The following is a 25,261-nucleotide window of genomic DNA, read 5'->3' on the forward strand; positions in this document are numbered from 1 at the left end:
ACACCAAGTGCCTTGACCCACTGAACTTTTAGACAGTGACCTTACAAATTCTTTGAACTGCAGAGCTTTACACAATGACCTTACAAGTGCTTTGATCCGTTGCTTTAAAAATTCAAACAATATTAATTTTTTGACAAAAATAATTAATTAGATCAAGGAAGATAGGAATGACATAAAATATAAACATTCGGTGATACGCAAAAGGATTTGTTTGCAACATGTGGAGTGGAGATCTATAACTCGTAGAAGAGTTTTCTGTCTTTGCATTGATAATATCGCGGGTTCCTTGTTAGTATGCTCTTTGTTCCTGGATTCCTTTTTTCCAGTTAATTCCTTAGTCTTATGTTAGTCTCGAAGAACCGTGCATGTCACCACATCAATCTCACCATTTCATTTCTCTACTTGAAAATAAAGTTTATTTTAACTTTTCTTGAGATCTTTGATAACTAGACACCTGTGTAATCATTACAACGTGGGAACACTCGGATTGTTATACCCAGGCATTTATTTTTAGCTCTTGTAGAGAAGGGGAGGTAAGCTTATGCTCAAACATTGTATTTCTGTTTCGATTATAGCCTAGAGCTATTTTTTTTTTTACCTGTATCAGAGTTTCTCAACGTGTGGACCTAGCAGCCCTGTATACAAAGATTATAACAACTCGCACTATCTGTCGGTCTGTCTGTCACGTTATTTCTCCCACACCCATTCTCGTATCAAATTAAAAGCTAGCAAAATTATTCCTTGGCATAGTTAACATATTTATCAATTGCACCCTAAGCTACTTAACCTGCAATTATCAGTTATTCTTCTTCATGCTAATAATATAACAAGGGAAATGAATCCTCAGTACTCACAGATATTTTTAAATACGTTGGGTTTTGTCCCCATAAATAGACGTGTTTCTCCCACATCCCTTCTAGGATCAAGTTGAAACCTTAAACAATTGTTTATGTTACCTAACAAAACTCTAATAAATTGAAAAATTAATAAATTAAGTAATTAATTATTGTTAATTTTTATATTAAAAAGGGAAGTAACTTCTACATTCCAGAATGGTAGTTATAAATGCGGAGTTCTTCCCATTTGATATGTAATCGTTTGTTTGTTTTTTTGGATATTGATATTTTACTTATTTTCTTACTTCAGTTAATTAGGGGATCAGAATTTCTTGTTAAAATATCAGTTTTATAATAAAGACTGGCGGTAGAATCCCCTCTCCAATATAAGCAAAGTGTGATTGTATCGATTCATGGAATGAGAGTCTTGTTTGACATGTTTTTGGATGCTTCCTCAGAATTGAAGATTGCTGCATCCTAGATAAATCTTTAGCAAGACTGGGGGGGGGGGGGAACTAGGGTTCGTACCCGAAACCTTTGAGATGACAGTCCAGAGCGCATACCGCGCGACTAGGCTGCCATTTAAGCTTATGCCTTCACAGTGAATGCTTTGATTTGAAAAGTATTGAGAATCCCCGAACCTTGCTTCTAGCATAAACATTTAATGTGCCATATGCCAGTGTTGGTTCTCGACCATTACTGTCAAGTGTCGTCCTTGTATTCATCTAAGTGTAATGATCTGGTTACATAGCTTCGAGCCTGTTACTAGTATTACTAGTGTTAGACTGAATTAGAATAGTCTAGAATAGAGTATATTTAATTCTAGAGTAGATGCCTTTGAAAGATATCAGATTATTTTTTTTTTAATTGACTAACCTCGAGAAATGTTAAGGTACTCTCTCTCTCTCTCTCTCTCTCTCTCTCTCTCTCTGGTCAACGTTAAATAAAGATTATAAGATTGGATTGCAAAGTCCACACCCAGATAGGAAAGAATATATATATATATATAGTATAAGGCTCCTTTTGTCTCGAAAGACAATGGATGCGCCCAGATGAGTCACTGGTTTTGGTTTCGTCCTGAAACCGGATATAGAAGTACAGAGACCACTAAGGAAGAATACAGTTTTATTTTTTCAATATTCTCTTTCTTATTTTCTTCTTCTTCTTCTTCTTCTCTCTCTCTCTCTCTCCTTTCTCTTTTCTCTCAACTCGCTCATTTCTCTCTCACTTCTTTCTCTCACCTCTCTCCCCTTTCTCTCTCTCTCTCTCTCTCTCCCTCTCTCGTCTATACCTTTCTCTCGTACCTTTTCTTTCTCCCCCTCTCTTTCCTTCTCTCTTTGTGTGTGTATGTGTTTTTTAGTAACGTCTATGTGTGTATGTGTTTTCAAGTAACGTCTATGTGTGTATGTGTTTTCTAGTCACGTCTATATGTGTGTATGTGTTTTCTAGAAACTTCTGTGTGTGTATGTGTTTTCAAGTAACGTCTATGTGTGTATGTGTTTTCTAGTCACGTCTATATGTGTGTATGTGTTTTCTAGAAACTTCTGTGTGTGTATGTGTTTTCTAGTCACGTCTATGTGTGTGTGTATGTGTTTTCAAGTAACGTCTATGTGTGTATGTGTTTTCTAGTCACGTCTATGTGTGTATGTGTTTTCTAGTAACGTCTATGTGTGTGTGTGTTTTGTAGTCAAGTCTATGTGTGTGTATGTGTTTTCTAGTAACGTCTATGTGTATGTGTTTTCTAGTAACGTCTATTGTGTGTGTATGTGTTTTCTAGTAACGTCTATATGTGTGTGTATGTTTTTTCTAGTAACGTCTATGTGTGTGCATGTGTTCTCTAGTAACGTCTATATGTGTATGTGTTCTCCAGTCACGTCTATGTGTGTATGTGTTCTCTAGTAACGTCTATGTGTGTATGTGTTCTCTAGTAACGTCTATGTGTGTATGTCTCCTCTAGTAACGTCTATGTGTGTATGTGTTCTCCAGTCACGTCTATGTGTGTATGTGTTCTCCAGTCACGTCTATGTGTGTATGTGTTCTCCAGTCACGTCTATGTGTGTATGTGCTCTCCAGTCACGTCTGTGTGTGTATGTGTTTTCTAGTCACGTCTATACTTTTACCTAGACAAACAAGTTTCAGATATATCAGCATTTAACATGTACTTTTATCACTGACCATTATCAATTAGTTAATGAAATCTAGGTGAAATGACTACGTATGTATCCTGTGTCTTATTATCAGCTGGTATTTATAACTTGTTTCATGGTTGCTACATTTCAGACTGTCTAAAAATCTGTTTTGACCTTTGATTAAATTCGATATTCGAACATTGTTTACAAAAATATGCGAGTTTAATATTTTCGAGACTGACGCTAGAGCGAGTCTAGTCGAAACAACCTTTAGGGCAGAGATGTGTGTTATTATTAAAACAACATTACAAATAAAGTGAAAGTATTACATTTCATCGCTTCGTGAGACGAGGACATGACTGGTGTCACGATATTGTCTTTGTTTACGATATAGAAGTTTTTGTTGTAGAATTACTGTCTTCTTCGCAAGAAATGTCAAGAGTTACTCCAAAGGGCAATTCACAGATTGTTAGGATTCTGGTTTTCTTTATTTGAATAAAATTTTTCTTTGGATTAAAGCCGTCTCGTTATTTCAACTGTCATTAATATTCGACATTTGTGTTAATGCCAAGTAACGGACACATAGTTAAAGAGAGAGAGAGACAGAGAGAGAGAGAGTGTGAGACAGAGAGAGAGAATGAGGGGGAGATATCAAGATAGTTTATTATGTATAATATGACGCTTTAAATATTCTGGTTTAATTCTTTTGATGCTTTTATCATGAACTTTCCATTTCAACATTTCTTCACGTATCGATTTTCAGAATTTTCAGAAATTATTTTTTTGTTGTGAAATTTCAAAATATCAAGCATTGATTTCAATTTTGTTTTAGTAGAAAATAAAATAAAAGCAATCTTTGGTGATTTTGTATTGCTTATAGTCTAAATGTCATCAGACATTTCTGGAACATCCTTTCACGTTTTTGAAAGTCTGTCAGATCTACTGTTAGACACTTCTTCTTATCTTAAAAATTACAGACGTTCCTTTAAATAGAAGATAATTACGTCCATGTGCGTTATGAGTGTTAATCTGGTCAGGCATGTTGTTTAAAGACTTAAACTCATACCATTGGTTTTCATGGCTGATTCAGGCAACCCTTTCCATGCTCTAATGCCACTAGGAAAGAAAGAGCACTTACAATAATTTGTCTTAGCATATGTGATTAGACATGTGCCCTTATCTGTGCAGTACGATATTAAACATAAATCAATAATAATATCAATAATACTAATAACGAAGTAACTTGTTATTACATTGAAAATATTTGCTGCTATTTCGCCCAGTTTTTAATATTCTTAGAAAGTTGAACAGCTAGAAATGCAAATAGAATCCACCTCTACGTTGACTCAATCCTCTCTAATTATAGACAGTTCAATACCCAGACAATATTAACACCGCACTGTTCTAGTTTCTGAATGTAAATTTGTGATTATAGTTTCTGAGATGGTCAAATTTGAAGTCACAATGCAAGTAAGAGCCGACGGGAATAAATCAAGCGTGAAAGTTTTGTCTTTCTATGGTGACACTCCAGGGCATGGACTTAAGCTGTGTATTTCTTCAACTGTTTTCCACGGAACCCTAGTGCTCCGTGAGGTCTGAATAGGTGATCCACTAACTACTGGAATAATTAATAAGTAGGCCACTTCATGAATTAATCTCCCTGGAAAATAATAAGCAGTGTTTCACTAAATATTCAAAATGTGCCAAAACTTCCGTAAAGGAAAAAGTTTGGGAACCACTGGACTATAGGACATGAGTACAATCAGTAAGGAATGTATTTGGTTAACTGTAAATACAGCTACTGTCGGGAAAGATAATCATCTAATACAGAGATGTGGCCAGACATTATCGGCCTTAGAGCCACAAGTCTGTATCTTTCGGCAGAAAGCTCACCTAGTCAAAAGGAGCATATCGTCTGTGGCTTCCTTATCCACATTGGCGGAGGTTTTAAGGGACCGCATTGCGAGCTGGATATGGCCCCACACATTGATCTTATCTTAATCTTATATATTACAGATGTTATTTCAAAAAAGAAGATAATTACGTTCTACGCATTTCGTGTGTCAATCTAGTCATCCAGGTTAATCAACGACTTACAATTTTTTAACGCGTTGGTTTTCCTGGCTGATTCAGGCAACCCATTCTATTCTCCAATTGCACTAGGGAAGAAGGAGCACTTGTAAGAATTTGTTCTAGCGTATGGAATAAGAAATGTGCCTCTATCTATTTTTATTGATAACCCAGGACATTAGATAGAACTAGGAGCTTAAGCATATATCCATACTTTCTTTTGAGCCTGTAGCCCAACAGAGGGCCCTGGCCTGTTTCAACCCAAGAGTATTTATTTGTTTACATAGTGGCGCTGTAGCCCAACAGAGGGCCCTGGCCTGTTTCAACCCAAGAGTATTTATTTGTTTACATAGTGGCGCTGTAGCCCAACAGAGGGCCCTGGCCTGTTTCAACCCAAGAGTATTTATTTGTTTACATAGTGGCGCTGTAGCCCAACAGAGGGCCCTGGCCTGTTTCAACCCATGAGTATTTCTTCGTTTAACATAGTAGCGCTGTAGCCCAACAGAGGGTCCTGGCCTGTTTCAACCCATGAGTATTTATTCGTTTAACATAGTAGCGCTGTAGCCCAACAGAGGGCCCTTGAATGTTTCAGCTTTTCTTTTCAGATCTCTCACGATCTTTTAAGCTCCATGTCCAAACTCGTAGTTATTGATCTTCCTGTAATTGTTCAAGCCATCTTATTTGTGGTCTTCCTCTGGCCCACCTGCTTGGATTTTGAAAGTTAAATATATTCGCCCCTTATTAACAGACATTTTGATCTGCCCAAACGAAATCTTTTCTCATTTTTTTTCTCCCTAAAATTTAAATAAACGGTATAATTCCGGATTGGTGTTAATTTTGCAAAGTTTCCTCTAATATAGCTTCATGTTTTTTGTAAGGAATTTCATTTTTCAAGAACTAGAGTGATTTTCTGGTGTTTTTATAATTTTTTAGGTCTTAATTACATAATTGCTGGTCTTAGAATAGTTTTGTAGATGATGACAAAATTAAACATCAACATCACATTACAGTGGATCCCTGGACACATTGGCGTCGTGGGAAATAAAAGGGCAGATCAACATTCAAAGGCAGGATCATCTATGGAACAACCAGATAGACCTGTGAACTACCTCACCCAAAGGTCAATGTTAATCAACAACCACAAAGAGGAGTGGCCCAACCAATGGACAACAGGAAACACAGGCAGAGCCATGTACAAAGAAATGAACATGCCTAACAAATATTATATATTAACTTCCTTCCCTGCAAAGAGCACTCTACAATCTTTCAGCTAAGGACAGATAAACACCTCTGTTAAATTACCATCTCAATAAAATAAATCAGACACAACTCTCCCTTTGTAGACACTGCGCCCACTCTTATGAAACCGTATACCATATCCTCTTTGAATGCCCCTTCCTAATCCACCTTAGGCAGACCCTACTTCCACTACAGCCCAACATAACCAATACACTGTACGACAGTGCTGAACAACAGAAGAAAACTGCACACTATTTTTCCTTGGCGCAGTCTGCAAAAGAGCTGACAACTCAGCAGCAAAAAGCTGGCTAGAAATAGAAGAAGAAGCAGATAATTTTCTGTTTTTTTCTTTTTTTGTTTTTTTTTTTGTATTTTGAATATACAGTGAGTACCAATAATTAGTACCATATAACGCTCGTTTATCATCAGCATATTCTTTCATTTTCTATCCTCTAGTCTCGCAAGCTGCCTCAGTGCTCTATGAAAATAATAGAGAATAGAATAAATGAGAATTGGACCAGCTCACATCCCAATTACAAGAAAAAGGACGCCTTTGATAAGCTTTCTCGACATGGCCCAGGCACAATTTTTCGACTCAAAACCGGACACAACAGAATGAGACAGCATATGTTCCGGAAGCTTAAAGTCGGGACAAGCAAAACCTGCCCTTGTGGAGCATCACCAGAGAATGCTGACCATGCCCTTCAAAGCTGCATACTATATCAAGAGGCTTGAACAAGGCTTTGGCCCAAAAACCCTTGTATAGAGCAAAAACTATACGGAAAACTGCCTGATGTGGAAACCACTTCGCAGATCTGGAAACCACTTCGCAGTTCATCTCAGATATAGGATGACTGATCTGAACTCTCCGACATGTAAAATGAGAACGAAGAAGAAGAAGGAAGAACTGCTCTATATCTTCCTGAACAAGTAAATCCTCAAAGCTTGTAGAATATTCGTGTTACACAAATAACAAACTAGTGTTTAAGAGGGAAGACATATTAGGAACTCCATTTATTACGTAAACACGAGCGGTGTTGCACTGACGCGCTAGTGTGCAAATGTACATATATTACTATTATGTTACATCTCTCTTCTTTAATTTAGAAAATCTATTTATCAGAATAACTAACAAACTAGTCAACTAAAAAGTCTAATCAGTTCATCACAAATCAAGTCTCTTGGGTTTGTTAACTATTCTGCCTGAGCGTGTTACATAAGGTTCATTTGGTCTAGAGGTGTTAGAAGAAGCAGTGTGTAGTGGCGGCTCAAAATCTAGTGTAGTTTGTAATCTTGGACTCTCTAGATTTAGTGGTTCTGGTTGTTCTGAGATGTCATCTGGAAAGTCATAAATATTGTCAAATCTGTTTGCTTTCTCAGAAGACTTTCTGATGTGTATTCTGTTTCTTCTGTAGACCTTATTTCCACTTTTGACATTATACGATCTAGGCTTAGAATGCTTCGAAACTACTGTTCCTGGTTTCCACTCAGAATTAAGTTGCATTCTGACTGCCGTTCCGTTTTGTAGTGGATTATGATTCTTAACTCCTTTCCTCTTATCATAACAATGTTTCTCAGACTGTTTCTCGGAGTCAAAGTGTTTCTTCACCACCTTGAGATCTGGTGTCTTGGTAGGTATTAGCGGTTCTGACACATTTTGATTCTGTTGTTCAGCACACCTGCTACAATCCCTAACTGTCACTTCAATGTCTGCATTCATGCCTGGCCAATACATGACTTCTCTGGCTCTCTGCTTACACTTGACTATTCCTAAGTGAGACTTGTGAATCAGATTTAGCATGTATTTACGTAAGCTTGGTGGCATGACTATTCTCAGACCTTTGTATATAATACCATCCGAAGTTGATAACTGGTCTCTTGAATCCCAATACGGCCTGACTTCAATTGGAGTCTCGCTTCTTGTGTCTGGCCAACCAGTCATAATTACTTCCAGAAGCATTGAAAGTTCCTTGCTTGTGCTTGTACAGTCTTTAATTTCACTGTATTTTGAATCACTTACAGAGATCATATGCACTGAATCATCTGTAAATTCACATGTCTGTGTATCAGTATTTGGTAGATGTGCACGAGAAAGTGTATCAGAGATAAACATTTCCTTGCCTTTTCTGTAACAGACTTTCAGATCATACCACTGTAGTCTTATTAGCATCTTCTGTATTCTCATTGGTGCTGACAATAGAGGTTTCTTGAAGATTTGCTCCAGAGGTTTGTGATCATTATAAACTGTTACTTCTTTACCAAATATGTAGCAGTGAAATTTGCTTGTACTATACACAATTGAGAGCATTTCCTTCTCAATTTGAGCATATCTTGTTTCTGTATCTGTGAGAGCTCTTGATGCGTATGCAATTATACGACCTTCCTGGAGTAATACTGCTCCCAGTCCATCTTTACTTGCATCACATTCTATCTCTACGTTCTTGTTGACATCATAATATGCTAAAACTGGAGGGTTTGTACAAAGATGTTTCAATTCTTTGAAACTCTTGTTTTGTTCATGATTCCATTGAGATTCTATATCATCTTTTAGAAGCTTTCGTATTGGAGCATCTGCTTGACTTAGATAAGGAATAAATTTTGCTAGGTACTGAATTAAACCTAGAAATCTTCTGATTCCATCTTTGTCTTGAGGAGCTGGCATGTCAATAATTGCCTTTATCTTTGCTGGATCTGGTTCTAAACCTTTCTCTGACAAGATATGGCCCATATAAGGTACTCTGTTTTGCCTTATCTTGCACTTGTCATAGTTCAGCTTTAGATTGTACTCCGTTGCTCTTTGCATGACTTGTTTCAAAATGTGATCATGATGTTCAACATCTCTACCAGCTACTAGAATGTCGTCTATGATGACATATGCTCCTTCAATTCCTTGAAGCATTTCATCCATAATTCTTTGGTAAATTTCTGGCGCTGATTTGATACCAAAAGGTAATCGTAACCATCTATATCTTCCCAGAGGTGTGTTGAAAGTTGTGAGAAATGAAGATTCTCTTTCAAGCTTTATTTGCATAAACCCTGACTTGGCATCGAGAACTGAGAATATATTCGAATCTGGAATATTAGTGATCACATCTTCAATAGTTTTCATCGGGTGATGTTCCCGTCTGATTGCTTTATTGAGATCTTTTGGATCAATACATATTCTCACTTTGTCATTCCTGAACGAAACAACCATGGAGCTAACCCATTCAGTAGGTTCATGTACGGCAGTAATAAATCCATCAGCTTGCATTTCTTTAAGTTTTTCTTCAACTTTATTGCGTAGAGATGCTGCTAAGCGACGTGGTGGATGAATAACTCCTTTAGCATTTTCCTGTAACTGAATCTTGTATTCTCCTGGCAGTGTTCCAGTTGTTTTCAGCATTTCAGGAAATTCTCTTTGTAACTCGTCTTCTGCCTTGGATTCTATGCTGTCTATCCGTTGTAGTAGTCCTAAACATTCTGCTGTGTCACCACTCAAAATGTTCTCTTGACTAATGTCTACTACCTCAAACCTTGCTTTCACCTCTTGGATATTATTTTTCAAAGGTAGCACTACTGCTCCTAAAGTCTTAATAACATGATTAGAGTAAGACTTGAGCGACTTTGCTGAATAAGCAAGTTTTACTTTGTCTTTGAGCTTTTCAAACTCTGACTTGACAAGAATGTTACATCTTGCACCAGTGTCGATACGAAAAATTAATGTCTTGCCATGCACGACTAGTTTTACAGTCCACTTGTCTTCGACGACATTGATATTCTCAATATTACCCTTTTTATACTGGCTACTTGCAGTGCTAACAGATATAATATTTTCATCACTGTGACTGTCATCTTCTACTAGATTGACGTTGCGTCTTTTTCTGCACATTTGAAACCAGTGGTTTTTCTTTTTGCAGAAATTGCATGTGGTTCCTATTGCTGGACATTTTCCCTTTTCGTGGTTCTTGCCGCATTTACTACATAATTTATCTGAGTTGTCTTTAGACTTCTGCTTGAGTACATTGTGTGACCCTCTCTTGATCGCTAGAACTTCTTGGCCCCTAAACATTTTCACTTGGCTTTGCGACATCTCATATTGTTGTCCTATTTCTATAGCCTTGTTAAGGGTCAACTTCTGTCCCTGATCAAGAAGTCTTAATTGTACCTTTTCGTGTATGACTCCACTAATGATCAAATCAATAAGCATATCGTCTGGGTTGTCATACTCACAGTCCATAATGAGAAGCTTTAGGTCTTTAACAAAGTTATCAAAACTTTCTCCTTCTACCTGCTTTCTCTGATGTGCTCTAAATCTAGACACTCTTTTATTTTGTCTTGGCCTTATGTAGTCTTCTATTTTCTTTAATAGCAATTGCGGATCTCCCTCTTCACTATCAGTAATATTTAGAGTTTTGTAAACCTCACGGCCTTGTTGACCTATCCACATTCCCAGCCATCCGGCTTTTTGTTTACTATCGGCACCAGCTAACGGTCCTTTGAAACAAAAGCTCACCTGCTGTTGAAACCTTAAAAACTCTTGATACAGATCTTTAGCATTCCAATTCAAGATTGGTTGCTCAAAATAAAAAGAAGCCATTATTAGATTAATAAAAACCTTTGTCTGGACAGCTTTTTAAGTTTTATTCTGACACCATGTAGAATATTCGTATTACACAAATAACAAACTAGTGTTTAAGAGGGAAGACATATTAGGAACTCCATTTATTACGTAAACACGAGCGGTGTTGCACTGACGCGCTAGTGTGCAAATGTACATATATTACTATTATGTTACAAAGCTGATATGAAGCTAAACTATTTGTACTTGAAGCTGATGTCCTAACCCTGATGTCTGCGATGTTTAAGAATACGTCTTGGGCCATTCTTTACATTAAGACAACTGACAAGAGCAAAAAAAGTAAAGAAAATATTTTTAAAAAGACATTATGAATAAAAAGCACAAAAATATTTATTCAAAGAAATATGTTCATTGAAATATAAAAAAAATAATATTTTAAGCAAATGCTAGGTCATTAGCTAAATCAAGTTTATTCCTTGGGGGCACTACTAGTCCCACAGAGGTCCACCTTCTGCGCAGTCCTGAAGTTAATCAATGCAGTTCGTGAAGTGCTGCGCATTGATGAGTTTGCAGAAGTGGTTTGGTTTAAGAAATCCACTTATCGCCCTGTAAATTTGAAAGACGTCCACTGCCGGAGGCCATGTTTTTGTGATGTATGGTGTCTGCTGTATCTTAATTAATTGTCTTTACATCTCGTTAACTGTAAACTTTGGTTTGCTTCGAAATAAAGAAAAATAAATCTGAAAAGGTGGGGCTTTTTTAAAAAATACTTTTTTAATTGCTATTTCTCAAATGAACACTGGGCACCATTATATTGTTTTATTGAACAGAAGTTTTACCGTAAGCTAAATAAGTGACAAGGATAATGCTACATAATTAACTGTTGCAAATTAAATAAGAACAAATTGAGCTCTAATATCACAATATCTTAAACATGGTATTTGATAATTATATTAAATTTACTTTTTTTTTTACCGCTAATTAGATAGCTAGCTATTTAGCTTGTTAGAAAGCTAAGTGTTAAGGCTCTTCCGCGGTGTCAAATATAAACTATGAACAGGAGGTAATACTCCACAGTAATTCAGTAACACCGGCGAAAGGCCGAAACAATCAATATAGGTAGTCGACGCTAGTGTTGATCAACAAACACTTTTAATACTCAAGAAGGGAACCATCGAATGTCACCTATGGCCGTAAACTACTTCTTATTCCTACAATGATGGAAAGCGTCTTGTTTCGAGCGTCTCTTAGAGCGCTCTCACTTTTTAAAGCTATATTACGTCATAGTCGCTAAGTACAAAACTTTTCCCCCTTATTCCCGAAACAAATAACTAACTCCTAATCGTGTCATAACATAAGACAACATGTTAGATAGTTAGATAGTTAGTTAGCTAGTCAGATAGCTAGTTACTCAATATTGACATTATCTTATCTTAGAAATTAATGACATAAATATGGACTGCTAACGAAAATGTTAAGAACATTTGATTCAGCAGTTTTTAAAAAGTGCTCAAAAATTTTTCTAAAAACTTAAATTATCAAAATCTCTTTTTATTTCGTAAACCGGATATCCCAAAAATGAAATGGAAAATTTTCAACAGTAATAAATTTTAAAGCTGCCTTTTAACTCAAGAGATTGTCTTTTCAATATGCCGGATATGACGAGCCCAGACAGAACTCAAAGACTATTCTCTTGCGTAGCTAGACGTCTATGCATAATTCTGTCTACAAATTTTGTATTAAAATTTTTAAAAAGTGTGTAATTTTTCACTGTTTTTGTTTTCTGAAAAGGGGGGGGGGGATTTAGTCAAAGGAGCATGTTAACATCTTAGTTTTTAAATAAAATATTCTGGTCGGTTTCAAGCGTGTTATTAGATTATTTGGAATGTCGTGAATTAGGGTTAGGGTTAGCTTTGAACCTGTGACATTCTGACTAATGTGAAGTTAAGTGGAAAATAATAATTAGTATACTATAATAACAGGCACAGTCACATATGACTTCTTACATTATTCATGTGTACATTTGTTTCTACGGGGCTTTGGTGCTCAAGTGGCAAAGTGCTTGGCTTCCGAACCAATGGTTTATAAGATCAAATCTCGATGAATACTTTATTCTGAATTTTTTAAATCTTTAGGGCGACTTGAATTCCATCCAACTATAATGGGAAACTGACATTAGTTGGGGAAAAAGTATAGAACAATAGATACAGACAGAGCTGATCCTTAAATCTGAAAAATTATTTTTGTTACTATTATTTCTTTAGTGCATAGTTTGTAATGGTAGCATGCTTCCAGCAATAACTTTACCTAACTAATGTCAGGTTTGAATTAGGTGACTCGGGAACGTCCTAAACTTCCCAACGTTAAAAACGCCCAAGCCTCTAGCTCCAGAAACCTCTCGATTTTGAAGCAAGGTGCTGTAACACTCGGCCACCATATACATTTACATACATATATTTCATGAATTAACACATGAATTGATAATTTGTAACAATTCTCAGTACAAAGAATTCAAGAAAAAGCTTTAAAAAGTACACTATTTATAGCACAACGGAGGGCCGCCCCCCTTATCACCTCGCCTCGCTACTCAGCGCCAGTCCATAAATCTGTAAGCAACGTGTGAAGACCAGGTTGTCTGGGAACCAAATCTTCCGATACTGCGCCCTGCCTTCCTCAATTTACTTCTCCCTCGGCCGCTGACAGAATTACAGCCGTCTGAAGACTTACTCGCCAGGAATTAGGCCAAGCCGAAAATCAGATTCGATGTCCACTGGTGCACTAATTATGGACATTTGTCACCCCCTGACCATCGCTCGTGTCAAGTGTCACTGGCTATACGTCTGTCCTGTGAGAGAAGAGTGTGGCCATCTTTAGCCAATAGGGTGACCACAGAGAGTAGAACTGTGAGAGTGTTACTGACAATTTACTTTTCTTTGAACTATATTCTATAATTTAACTACTAGCATTTCTTATATGGTCACAGGTGTGGCTATCTCAACTATAAAGAAGAGCAAAATATTCCATGCTATTTTTTTATTTTATTTTACACCATTTGGAAAACTAATTAAAGAAAACTCTAAAAGTTGGAATACAAAATTAAGGTATTTTTAATTTTCCAAGGTTGATAATAAGCCACATTTAATTATATAAAAAAAAACATCTAAAAAAATAGACCTTCTTTTACCAGTATTAGTCATTTTTGTCTGTTTGAAATCATTATTATCTCCTCCTGAAATAAAAGGCTGGTCTCTATACGGCATGAGGGAAATAGAGATATCTACAGGTAGCATTGGGTTCTGCTTTTCTTCTTCTTCTTTGTTCTCATTTTTTATGTTGGAGTGTTCAGATGACTAGACCAATACATGAGATGAACTGCGCAGTGGTTTCCAAATCAGGGAGCTCTCCATATAGTTTTCTTTCTATTGGGGTGTTATGGGGCCAGTGTCTTGTACAGACCTCTTGGTAAAGAGAGCAAATTTGGAGGGCATTCTCTGGTGACACTCAACATGGGCAGATTTCACTGGTTCCAATTTTGAGCTTCCTGTACATATGTTGTCTCATTCTGTTGTGTAAAGAGTGTAAAGATTAGACGTTGATCTTGTCTGGATAGCTTATAATAGGCATCATCTTTTTTGTTCTTCGGACGAGAGCTTGTCTAATTCTCATTTATTTTATTTACTATTATTTTCTTCATTTCTTCTGGATAGAGTGCAAAGGTTTTTTTGTGAGTTTGTTCTCCCACTCTTGGCGAGTGTGTCAGCCTTCTCGTTTCCTTCTAGTTCTATATGAGCTGGTATCCATTGAATAACAGTTTTTATGCTGTTGTTGTTGAGTTTTGTAAGTGCTGTCCTGAGTCGTTTTATATAAGAGGAATCAGAGTTTTCCAAGATTTGGAGGGTTGTTTTCGCATCGGTTAGAAAGACAATCTTACTGTATGGGGTACTTGGATGATTTTCTAGCATGTTTTCTTTCTACTTCGTGGCTGTCAGAGCTCTCCAGTTGCAATTGATTTTTCTAGTTTTTCTCCATCTGGCCATTCAATGAGTATTCCAGCTCCTTCATTTGTGGTGGCTTTATGGGATGAGCTATCCGTGTAAACTCTGACCCACTGATTGCTAGGATAATGAGTTTGTAGAAAACAGTTCACTATTTCCTTGGGCTCTGTTGGAATGTAGTCAGATTTTTGGGTTATATTTTCAATATTTTCAATATGGTCTCTTATAGTAGGAAGATAGCTTTCGTCCCAAGGTGTAGATTCATTATGATGTATCGTGGATTCCAGAGTTATTTCTTTCTTTCTTAGGTTTCGAGATTCCTGTATGGAATTGGTCCTTTTGAAACGGTTTTTAGTGCCAGTTTTGTGAATTTTTGTTTTAAGTGGGTGCCTCTCCTCCAAATGAGTGAATTGGGAAAGGATTTTTATTTCTCTTTTTTCATCCAGAGTGACCAGGGCAGTGGTTTCCTCCATAGCTCTTATAGGTGTTGTTTTGATTGCTCCTGTCATTATCCTTAGACCAATATTTTGAACCTTGTCTATATTGCTTAGGTTGGTTTGGGCTGCTGAGCACAATGCTGTGGCACCATATTCTAGAACAGGTCTTATGTAACTGGCATAGGTCTTTTTCAGGATGTTGTGATTAGATCCCCAATCTGTGCCAGCTAATTTTTTTCATAAAAGATAGTCTCTAAATGCCTTTTCTCTGTGTTTTATCTATTTGGTTTTTCCAGGTTAATCTCGGGTCATAGGTGACTCCAAGATATGTAGGGCTGTATTTTTTTCTAAAGCTTGCTTACCTAATATTAATGTTATGTTTGTTGTTTTGTTGACAGTGAGAAGGTGGTATATGTTGTCTTTTTTTGTGTTGGTGGACATGCCCCAGTCTTTGGCCCATTTCTTGAGTTTGTCAAGTTCTGTTCTGCTGATTGGTTCTGTTTTTTTTTTTTCGTAGTCGCTCGCGATCTACACACGAAAACAACTTAATTTGTTTGTGTGTGTGTTTGTTTGTTTGCAGCTTCTCAAGCGAAGTCATGGCTCACTCCAGGGAGATTTACATAATTGGCGCACTCATTTCTCCTATCTCGTGATGTTTTCCTCTTGCCAACTTTAATAAATGACTAGTCCTTCTGCTTAATTTACCGTAAACCCCTTTTTTAAAGCTCCTGTAATTCTCCCACTACAAAGGGGGAGAGAGAGGGGGGACCAAACCCTAATCCCTCTACTTTTCTTCAACAATGACAAAGTCATTTGACGGGATTTGTGCAGGGAAATACTTGGGAGACCCTCTCAGCTCCGCAAATCTCTCCCGGTAAAACCACAAGGACTCTCTGGTCACGTGAGGTTCTGATATTTTTGGGAAAGTCGTGCTTTGTAGTGATTAGAAAATGTATTTTAATATACGCACTGGCAGGGGAGTTAAATCCTGGAAATGGGATTGGTGTACATGCGCATTTAGTCGTAAGAGTCAATCAATGGATTATAGAAATGTATCAAACAACAGATTAATACATAGCTTTTTGCAAAATCATTCTGTCTGTATGTCTGGTAAAAGGGTTTGTACACGTTATTTCTGCGACTTCCTATCTCGGATGAAGTTGATTCTATGAAGTGAGATATACTTTAGCTGAAAACATAAGAATCAATAACAAAATTAAGTTCAGTAACTAACTATTGGTATTTATTAATTTTTTTGTTTGGTATCTCGAACAAGAGAAAGAAATTGTACTTGACTGAAGTAGTGGTATAAGCTAAATAACGCTCTAAAAAGATGAAAATAAAAAAAAGCATTGAGTGTGAATTTGACTTTAACTCATAGTAAACACACACACACACACACTCATATACATATGCAAGATAAAACCAAATTATTTTATTACGACAAATTGATTAATTAATTGGTTGATGTTTTGATTGATTCATGTGCTGTCATAGATCGAAAGCTTGTATGTAAAATTTGATGCGGATCGAATGAGTAGAAGTGGTCGAAAAAATCGATTTCAAAAAATCTAAACAACTACCCTGATATCCAAGAAAGATGCGGGCTTGTTTTTTGAGTCTGCAGATTGAAGATGGGGGAAGCATTTATCCAGGCCGAGCAGAACTATATTTTTTGCTATAGCAAACGCAATTCAAATGTTAATTCATGTTGCTATGCCTGTGGCCGATTTTAGTTCTCTGCTGACGTAAAGTACAAGTATCACTATACCAGTCCAGCGTTTAGGTACTACTTAATGTAACAGATTCTTTGGGAACTGTAACAGTCATTGGGCTGTCAACATTATATGTGGCTTGAGCGATTAAAATTTAATAAAGTGAGGGGCATTTGCGCTGCATCAGCCTCATTCTCTCGCCCGCTGGATTCAGTGGCAGAACAGAGTCCAGACAACTGGAGCTGGTTTGGGGGGCAGTGGATGACTAGTGTGCTCTATATGTCCCACAGTGCTCCAAAACGTTCCACGGTGTGTGCTAGATGACGCCTGATGGCCCTGGTTGTCCAATTCGACTTGAGCGCCATGCAGCCGCAGCTAGACTTCACATGTTGGTGGTGGACTGAGACCATTGTTTCACCAGGTACTAGCTCTGGCTAACCCTCACCTGGTTTGGCCCGTCAGTCGAGACGGTTTGCCGGGGTGTGGCCTTTGCCGCATGCAGACAGCTGCTTGGAACCACAGGTGAGAGTTGGCCTTTGAGTGAAGACCGAGGTCAGTGAGCTGCTCAGAGAGCCCGACTGCCCAGAGGTACTACTTCTAGTACAGAGCCCCATACACCCCATCTACTACTAGCTATCTATTCTTTATTTCGAGAGATGTTTCATTAACACATTAAAAAATCTACACTTAATTCAGTTAATTGTATTTACTCAGTTACTGATTCATCATTAAATAATCGATATTCAAAAACTGAAAAAATATACATTTTTTTTTAAACTTTTTATTAACTCACTCTGTTTGTCTGTTTGTCTGGGTGAATTCTTTTTCACGCTTAGCTCCAACTTCCCACTGTGGTAAAATAAGTCCGCCGATCTTTCCTTTTGCACTTCCCGTTGAGGACGATGGCATGCGACTCCTAGGGGTAAAGTCTTAGAGCCACAACGTGGTAAATGTTTTGTTAGTATTGTATAGGCACGTTGACGGGTGCCAGCAAGAACCAAAGCTTAACTCTTTCTCTCCTAACCGACGATACAAACGTTGATTCCATCAGAATGTGGTAAATAATTACGGAGAGAAAGAGTTAAGGATTTTGTGGAAGAAACAAATATATTTAATAAAGAATAACTAAGAAGAAATACAACCAGCGAGTAAGGGGGGATGTACAGGATGATTTAGGATTTTATGATAACTTTTAAGATAATATCATCACTGGGATGTTGCTTATAAAAACTCGTGTATGGTTTGCTTATTCGGCTGTCTCTCACTTATCTGTATCCAAGATTATCCTTGGGGGTGGGGTGAGATGAGGCTCCGTCGTGCTGGTAGCCAGTTGCTGGTGCCGTGCGGGTAGGCAGGCGCTAGTGTGATGAATATGAGGATGCCACGCGGTGGGCTTACTCCCGTAGTAGGTGCAGACCGGTCCTGGGACTTCAGCCTGGAATGCCTTCAGTTCTGGTCGAGGGTGATGAGTGATTCACCCTCAACGGGAATGTGTGGAGAGCTGCTGGGGTCTACCTTCAGGCAACAAAACACGCCAGCCCTGGTGTAGGAGGCTATGAGATGAGATGTGAGAGGAGACAATTATTAAACCATACAGGCTTGTTGGCGAGGGGCGCATCCTTGGTAGGAGCGTCTCCCTCAGTCTAACCAAGATACATGCTAATCAGCATTTCTTTATGTCTTATCATAATTGCTGTACAAATAATATAATAACTATATTACGAATACACATATAAATGAACAAAGCAGGGGCATAAATGAGGGAAATAGGGGGATCATATTACAGGGTTGTAGCCCCTGTGACCTCATTGACCCACAGGCAAACAAGTCCACAGTCACTCAAGACCAGAGGACCGTGACCAGAAAAAAAAAGGGGGGGGGGTAGAAGAGGGTACATAACTAATGCAGGCCAACCGGTCGAAAATAATGGGGTAGACACGCGAGACTGATTCTCGTGCCTAAGGATGCATGGTAACAGCACAGTATATGCAAAACAAAAACAAGCAGAATTAGATGTATATATATGTGTGCACATGTTCAGGTAGGCCTACATATGCACAGGTAAGGAAATAAGCTAGACGTGAGCAGGTCCAGATGGATATGAATAAATAACAAGTGCGATAGGGCAGATGATGTAATAGTCATCTGTTTCTGTGGCCCAACGACCAACCTTTTTTTTTTACTTTTTTACTTTTTTTCCCAACTAATGTCAGGTACCCATTAGAGTTGGGAGTACTCAGAGGCGCCCAAAAAAACCCGAAATAAAAAATCCCAGTCTTTACCAGGATTCGAACCCTGCTCGGATCGGAAGACAAGCCACCGCACCTCCACGGATTTCTAGGGTTCCTCGAAATACAGTTTGGGAGACACTGCTCTAAGTTATTCAATTTGATATTTCCCTTATCTCAGCACTGCAGCTTCTGAGTAAACTCTATTATATAAACGTTCTGTTCCAAACTTCAAAAATAAACTCTATTCTTTTTTACTGACATCGTACGAGAAAAAGATTGGGCCTGGATATTGAAGATCTGGACGGATACAACACCTACGTTCTCAACTCTCTCTTCTTTCTCTACTTTCTCTTCTTTCTCTACTTTCTCTACTTTCTCTACTTTCTCTGCTTACTTAATAATTTGTTACAAATAATAAAGTTGGACTTTTGGGTTTGTTTTCTGAATCAATTTTATCCACTCTCTTAGCTGGACGAAATATTGAGAAGTGGTGTGTGTGTGTGGGGGGGGGGTGTTAGGGGGGAGGTAACAAAGTAACAGAAATATAATTGGCCTCAGACAAAAGCTTTTAGGACGAAAATGATGAAGGGAAAAAATTTTCTACGTGGAGGAATGGGAGGTGGGAGATTGGTGGTTGGGGGAAGATAACATTAAGGAGAGCTCTGGAGAGAGCAACAGGAATGGGGTGGGGGGGAGGGGGAGACTAGTTGGAGCAGGGGAGGTGGAAGGCTGTAGAGAGTACAACTTACTGAGGACTCATTTGATGTTCTCTAGGACAGCGGTTCTCAAACTGTGGTACGCGGACCCCCCCCCCCCTTCATGGGCTCGCTAAATAACCATGTGGTGGGTCCAAAAGACAATTAAAATTAACTTCTTCGCTAAAAGCAAGTTTATCCAATCGGATAATTTGAATAATAATAGACTCGCCCATCACGACTGTTTAATATCATTATTACGAACTATTCTATAAAGATCTAAAGTAAAGATTTATAAGAGATTCTTTTGGACAAACAGAGATCCTATCTAAGTCCACACGAGTACTAGAGAAGCTTACTGAGAAATCCACAAACGTGGAACGTACACCAATATTTGAACAAGGAGACCACAAAATCAAAATAGAAATCAGAAACCATTTTTTATATCCCGATGTTGGATTATGCACAGAAAATGTTGGCTGCTTTCTCCTCATCGAGTTTTATTTTCTGAGTGAAAAATATTGCGAAACAAGATTTAAATGTCAAACATCGCAGAACTCTGTGGCTCTGTGTCTACTTGCCAAGCTCTTCTATGGCTCTGTGTCTACTTGCCAAGCTCTTCTATGGCTCTGTGTCTACTTGCCAAGCTCTTCTATGGCTCTGTGTTTACTTGCCAAGCTCTCCTATGGCTCTGTGAATACTTGCCAAGCTCTTCTATGGCTCTGTGTCTACTTGCCAAGCTCTTCTATGGCTCTGTGTCTACTTGCCAAGCTCCTCTATGGCTCTGTGTTTACTTGCCAAGCTCTTCTATGGCTCTGTGTCTACTTGCCAAGCTCTTCTATGGCTCTGTGTCTACTTGCCAAGCTCTTCTATGGCTCTGTGTCTACTTGCCAAGCTCTTCAATGGCTCTGTGTTTACTTGCCAAGCTCTTCTATGGCTCTGTGTTTACTTGCCAAGCTCTTCTATGGCTCTGTGTCTACTTGCCAAGCTCTTCAATGGCTCTGTGTTTACTTGCCAAGCTCTTCTATGGCTCTGTGTTTACTTGCCAAGCTCTTCTATGGCTCTGTGTCTACTTGCCAAGCTCTAGGTCTCTTCCAAGATTCAAGGTATTTTCTCGTAGTCTTTGTTAGACCACATATGTTAGAAGACCATTGTCTATCATGAATCGTCCAAGAAGCTCATTTAACGTAGAACGATTGTGGTAATAAACTTTACAAAAGAAGCCGACTACGAAACTAGCGCTGGCGATTGCAACACTTTCTAACATTGTGCCGGCAATAAACAAACGTAACGTATACACTGTGCGTTTCTGTAGCTTTTTTATTCAGGGCTCCGTGGGCAAGTTTTGACCACATAAAGGGTCACCGGGTCAAAAAGGTTTAAGAACCTCTGCTCTAGGAGTCGATCCTCATGTGCTTGCGCTTGTTTTTTGTTGTTATTTTTTTTCCTTGTGCGGTTTGTCTTTGCTGGCTGGATGATCCCCCCTGGATTCAATTATGCGCTATTTGATTTTGCTTAATGCTGTTTCTCTTCGACAAGGATTTTACTCGCGTGGATTCGTTTTGTTGACAAACATGCATCTTTGTTGCTGAGACAATGATTTATATAAATATGCAAAATAATTTAAACCTTATTTGTTCATGATTTGGTGTTAATATAATAAGCTATGTTTAATATTCAGTTTTAATATTTATAGTAATAACGCCATGAAATCTTCTATTGGGAGCCTTTTAGGGGCTCTCAAGTTGTCAGCTGCTGAAGTAACAGCATTATATAGGTTCGAAAACCCTTATACATGGTTTTTGGTACCAACAACTGCGAAAGTAAGAGACAGACTTGTTGGTAAGTCTTTCGGTAGTGAGACTTCCTTCAAGGTTGAGATCTTCCCAATAGAGGAAGAAAGGCTGAAAATTACCCTACATTGGGTATCGCCTTCAATTGCGAAAACCAAGATCGTTGAAATCATAGAAACATTTGCAGAGCAAGGATCCAAGGTGGAGGTGACGAAAATAGGAGCTTCGGACAAGTGGGTTTCCTTCATCAAAGCAAAAAAAGATGCACCCATCCCACACTACATCCAGCTACGGTATGAAGGGGACCCAAAAATTTATAAAGTTCTAGTCACCATACCAGGTCGTAGGCAACAATGCTTACATTGTGGACTGGACCAGCATTAGTCAAATCAGTGCCCCACCCGAAAGGCCGGCCCGGCTCGAACTGTGCCTCCCAAGGAGAAACCAGGCCCTCTGAGCTATGCACAGGCGGTCAAAGAAGGTAATCCCAAGGAGAAGGAAATCTTTTACACCCAGTCATGACAGACATTACAATCTTATCAATAAATATACGTAGTCTTAGAAACAAGCAAAAATACATTGTACACCTATCCAGAAAATACAGGCCAGACTTCATTTTCATTCAAGAAAGAAATATAGACACACATTATAAATCACGCAAATACACATCCGACATAGGGCTGAAAGAGGGCTGGTTTAGCCTAGGTAACGAGTGTAGAGGGGTAGCTATTTTTCTAGTCTCAGATAGGTTTAAAGTAGTGCATGCATTTAATGACACCAGGGGAAGAATAGTAATCATTAGAGTAGAATCAGGAAATCAAACATTTACACTTGCAAACATCTACGCACCAGCAAAGAGCGCGGAAAAACAGGATTTTTATGAAAATTTAATCGATATACTAAACAATAATTATAGAGAGGATACGCTTATCATAGGGGGGGATTTCAATTACATAACTTCTGCATTAGATAAACAGACTACTTTGGCAGTGGGTCCTCCCTCTCGTAAAACCTTTCCGAATCTTAATTTCTTAGAAGAGATAGAGAGGAATTTTAATTTAGTTGATGCTTACAGGACACTAGAACCTATGGGTCGTGACACCACCATGGTGCATAGGTCATACCCCGTCTCGACGCGCTTAGATAGAGTGTATGCTCCTAATCATTTCTATATAAGTCGGGTGTCACATCTGGAAGAAACACTAGAATACACAGACCACAAAGCGGTGTTAGTTACTTTGGAGATAAAAAACAAAGAAATTAAAAGAAAGTCATCCCACTGGAAATTTAACAATTCTCTGTTGGAAATTCCCCTTTTCGTGGAGTTAGTTCTACTAATCTAAATTCTTACTTACAAGATATACAAGATCCACATTTCGATTTAACACAGACATGGCCTCTCCTAAAAAGTTCTATCAAGCAGCAAAGCCAGTTAATATCTACATTAGCTCAGGGACGTAGGAGGCAAGAATATGAACAACTCAAATACACATTATTACACACGGATGATGAAATCGTTAAAACAGAAACTCTTTTAAAACTAGAGGAATTAAACAAGTATACTTATAGGGGTGCTGAGATTAGGTGTAAAAATTACTTAAGTAATGAAGGTCCTAGTAAACTATTCCTATCGTTTGAACAGAATGTACAATCAAGTAAAATAATAAGCAACATCATAGATAGTGAGGGGAATAAAGTAGATGATTATGAAGATATTAAGAATATTTTTACAAAACACTTCACTACTATATACAGTGAAGAGCCAGTATATACTGATGCTCAAGATAATTTTCTAAAATTTTGCAACCAGCTGGACAAGACAGATGAAGATCTTTTAGGGAGTGCATTTACGCTAGACGAACTCAGGACTGCCCTGGACTCGACTAAGAACAATAAATCACCCGGTCCAGATGGCTTAACATTTGAACTCTATAAAACCTTCTTCCCCCTGCTTGGTCCTCTCTTACTGCGACTATATAGCGACGCCATTAAACTGGGACATTTTCCTCCAAATTTTAACGAAGCATACATCACACTTTTACCTAAGAAATCTGAAAATAACACTTCACCTAGCGACTATAGGCCCATTTCACTTCTCAACACGGACTATAAACTTCTCACAAAAATGATTTTCCTAAGAATGAAACCACTCATAAACCAACTTATCGGACATGACCAGTACTGTTGTATCCCGGACAGAAACATTGACGGCATGACGCATTTTTTACGGGATTTTATCATGTACAGTAAGGATAAAAACCTCAATGTGTCTCTTTTATCTGTAGATCAAGAAAAAGCCTTTGACCGAGTAAGCCATAGCTTCCTGTTCAAGGTGCTTGAGAAATGTAAAATAAGTTCCCTGTTAATCAGATATATAAAGCTTGTCTATACCAATGCAACAAGTAGATTGATAATTAATCATTCTCTCAGTAGGAGTACAAAGGTCTGTCAGACAGGGCTGTCCCTTATCCCCCTTCTTGTATATCCTTTGCTTGGAACCCTTCTTGGAATCTGTTAGATCTGACCCATCCATTATTGGGATAAATATACCGGGTCGTTCCTTCTCAACCATCAAAGTCAAAGCCTATGCGGATGATACAACCTTTTTTCCATCTTCAGAGCAAGATATTGAGAATATACTAAAGAAATTTACACTTTTCGGAGAAGCTAGTGGTTCAAAAATAAATATAAATAAATCCTCTGTAATGGGACTAGGGAAATGGAAATTCAAAGAGAATTGCGCTTTCAAAATTGTTGATAAAATCAAGATTTGTGGTATTGTCTATACCTGTAATCCTTTGTTCTATTGTAAAGACCAGTGGGAGAATATTTTTGTCAAAGCCTCAAACTTAATTAAACGTTATCAGCACACAGGTTCTACAATATTTGGTAGAGCTGTATTGATAAATAGTTTGGTCATTCCAAAGATTGTCTATTTAGCTAACATTATAGAGCCACCTCCTAAATTCATAAACAAGCTGAACAAGTTAATTAGAAGCTTTATATTTAAAAACACTATTAGGAGCATTAAGCACACTACACTCATTCAAAACAAAAAGTATGGGGGGATAAACTTGCAAGATGTTAAAACAAAAATACAGTCGCCAAGGCTAAAATTTGTAGGTCAAGTAGTTAGAAACCCAACAAACTTTCCCTTGACAATTTACTATTATGGTTTAAGATTAAGTAGTCTTCTTCCAATACACAATGATACTCCTCACTATTTTGGTACAGTCACTCATCCATTTTACAGATCTATTTCAAGAGTTTTACCTGGTAATGAACATTTAATACACAACAAAACCAAAGAATCATACATAACACTTAAAAAGCTGTTACAGGAAAGCCTAGTGAATAGGATTAAGTGGGGGAGAGTTCTTGGGGTGACAATATTCAAGGACACATTCATAAACCTACACAGTAAACATATCCCACCAAAAGCTAGAGAGATTAGTTATAGACTTATCTTTGGGATGACCCCTATGGTTAGAAGACGGGCAAATGACCGTGAATGTATATTATGCCACCTTGAAAATGCTGATAACGAAAAACACATGTAT

Source organism: Biomphalaria glabrata, chromosome 11 (assembly GCF_947242115.1).
Source record: "Biomphalaria glabrata chromosome 11, xgBioGlab47.1, whole genome shotgun sequence".
In the NCBI taxonomy this organism is placed as follows: Eukaryota; Metazoa; Mollusca; class Gastropoda; family Planorbidae; genus Biomphalaria; species Biomphalaria glabrata.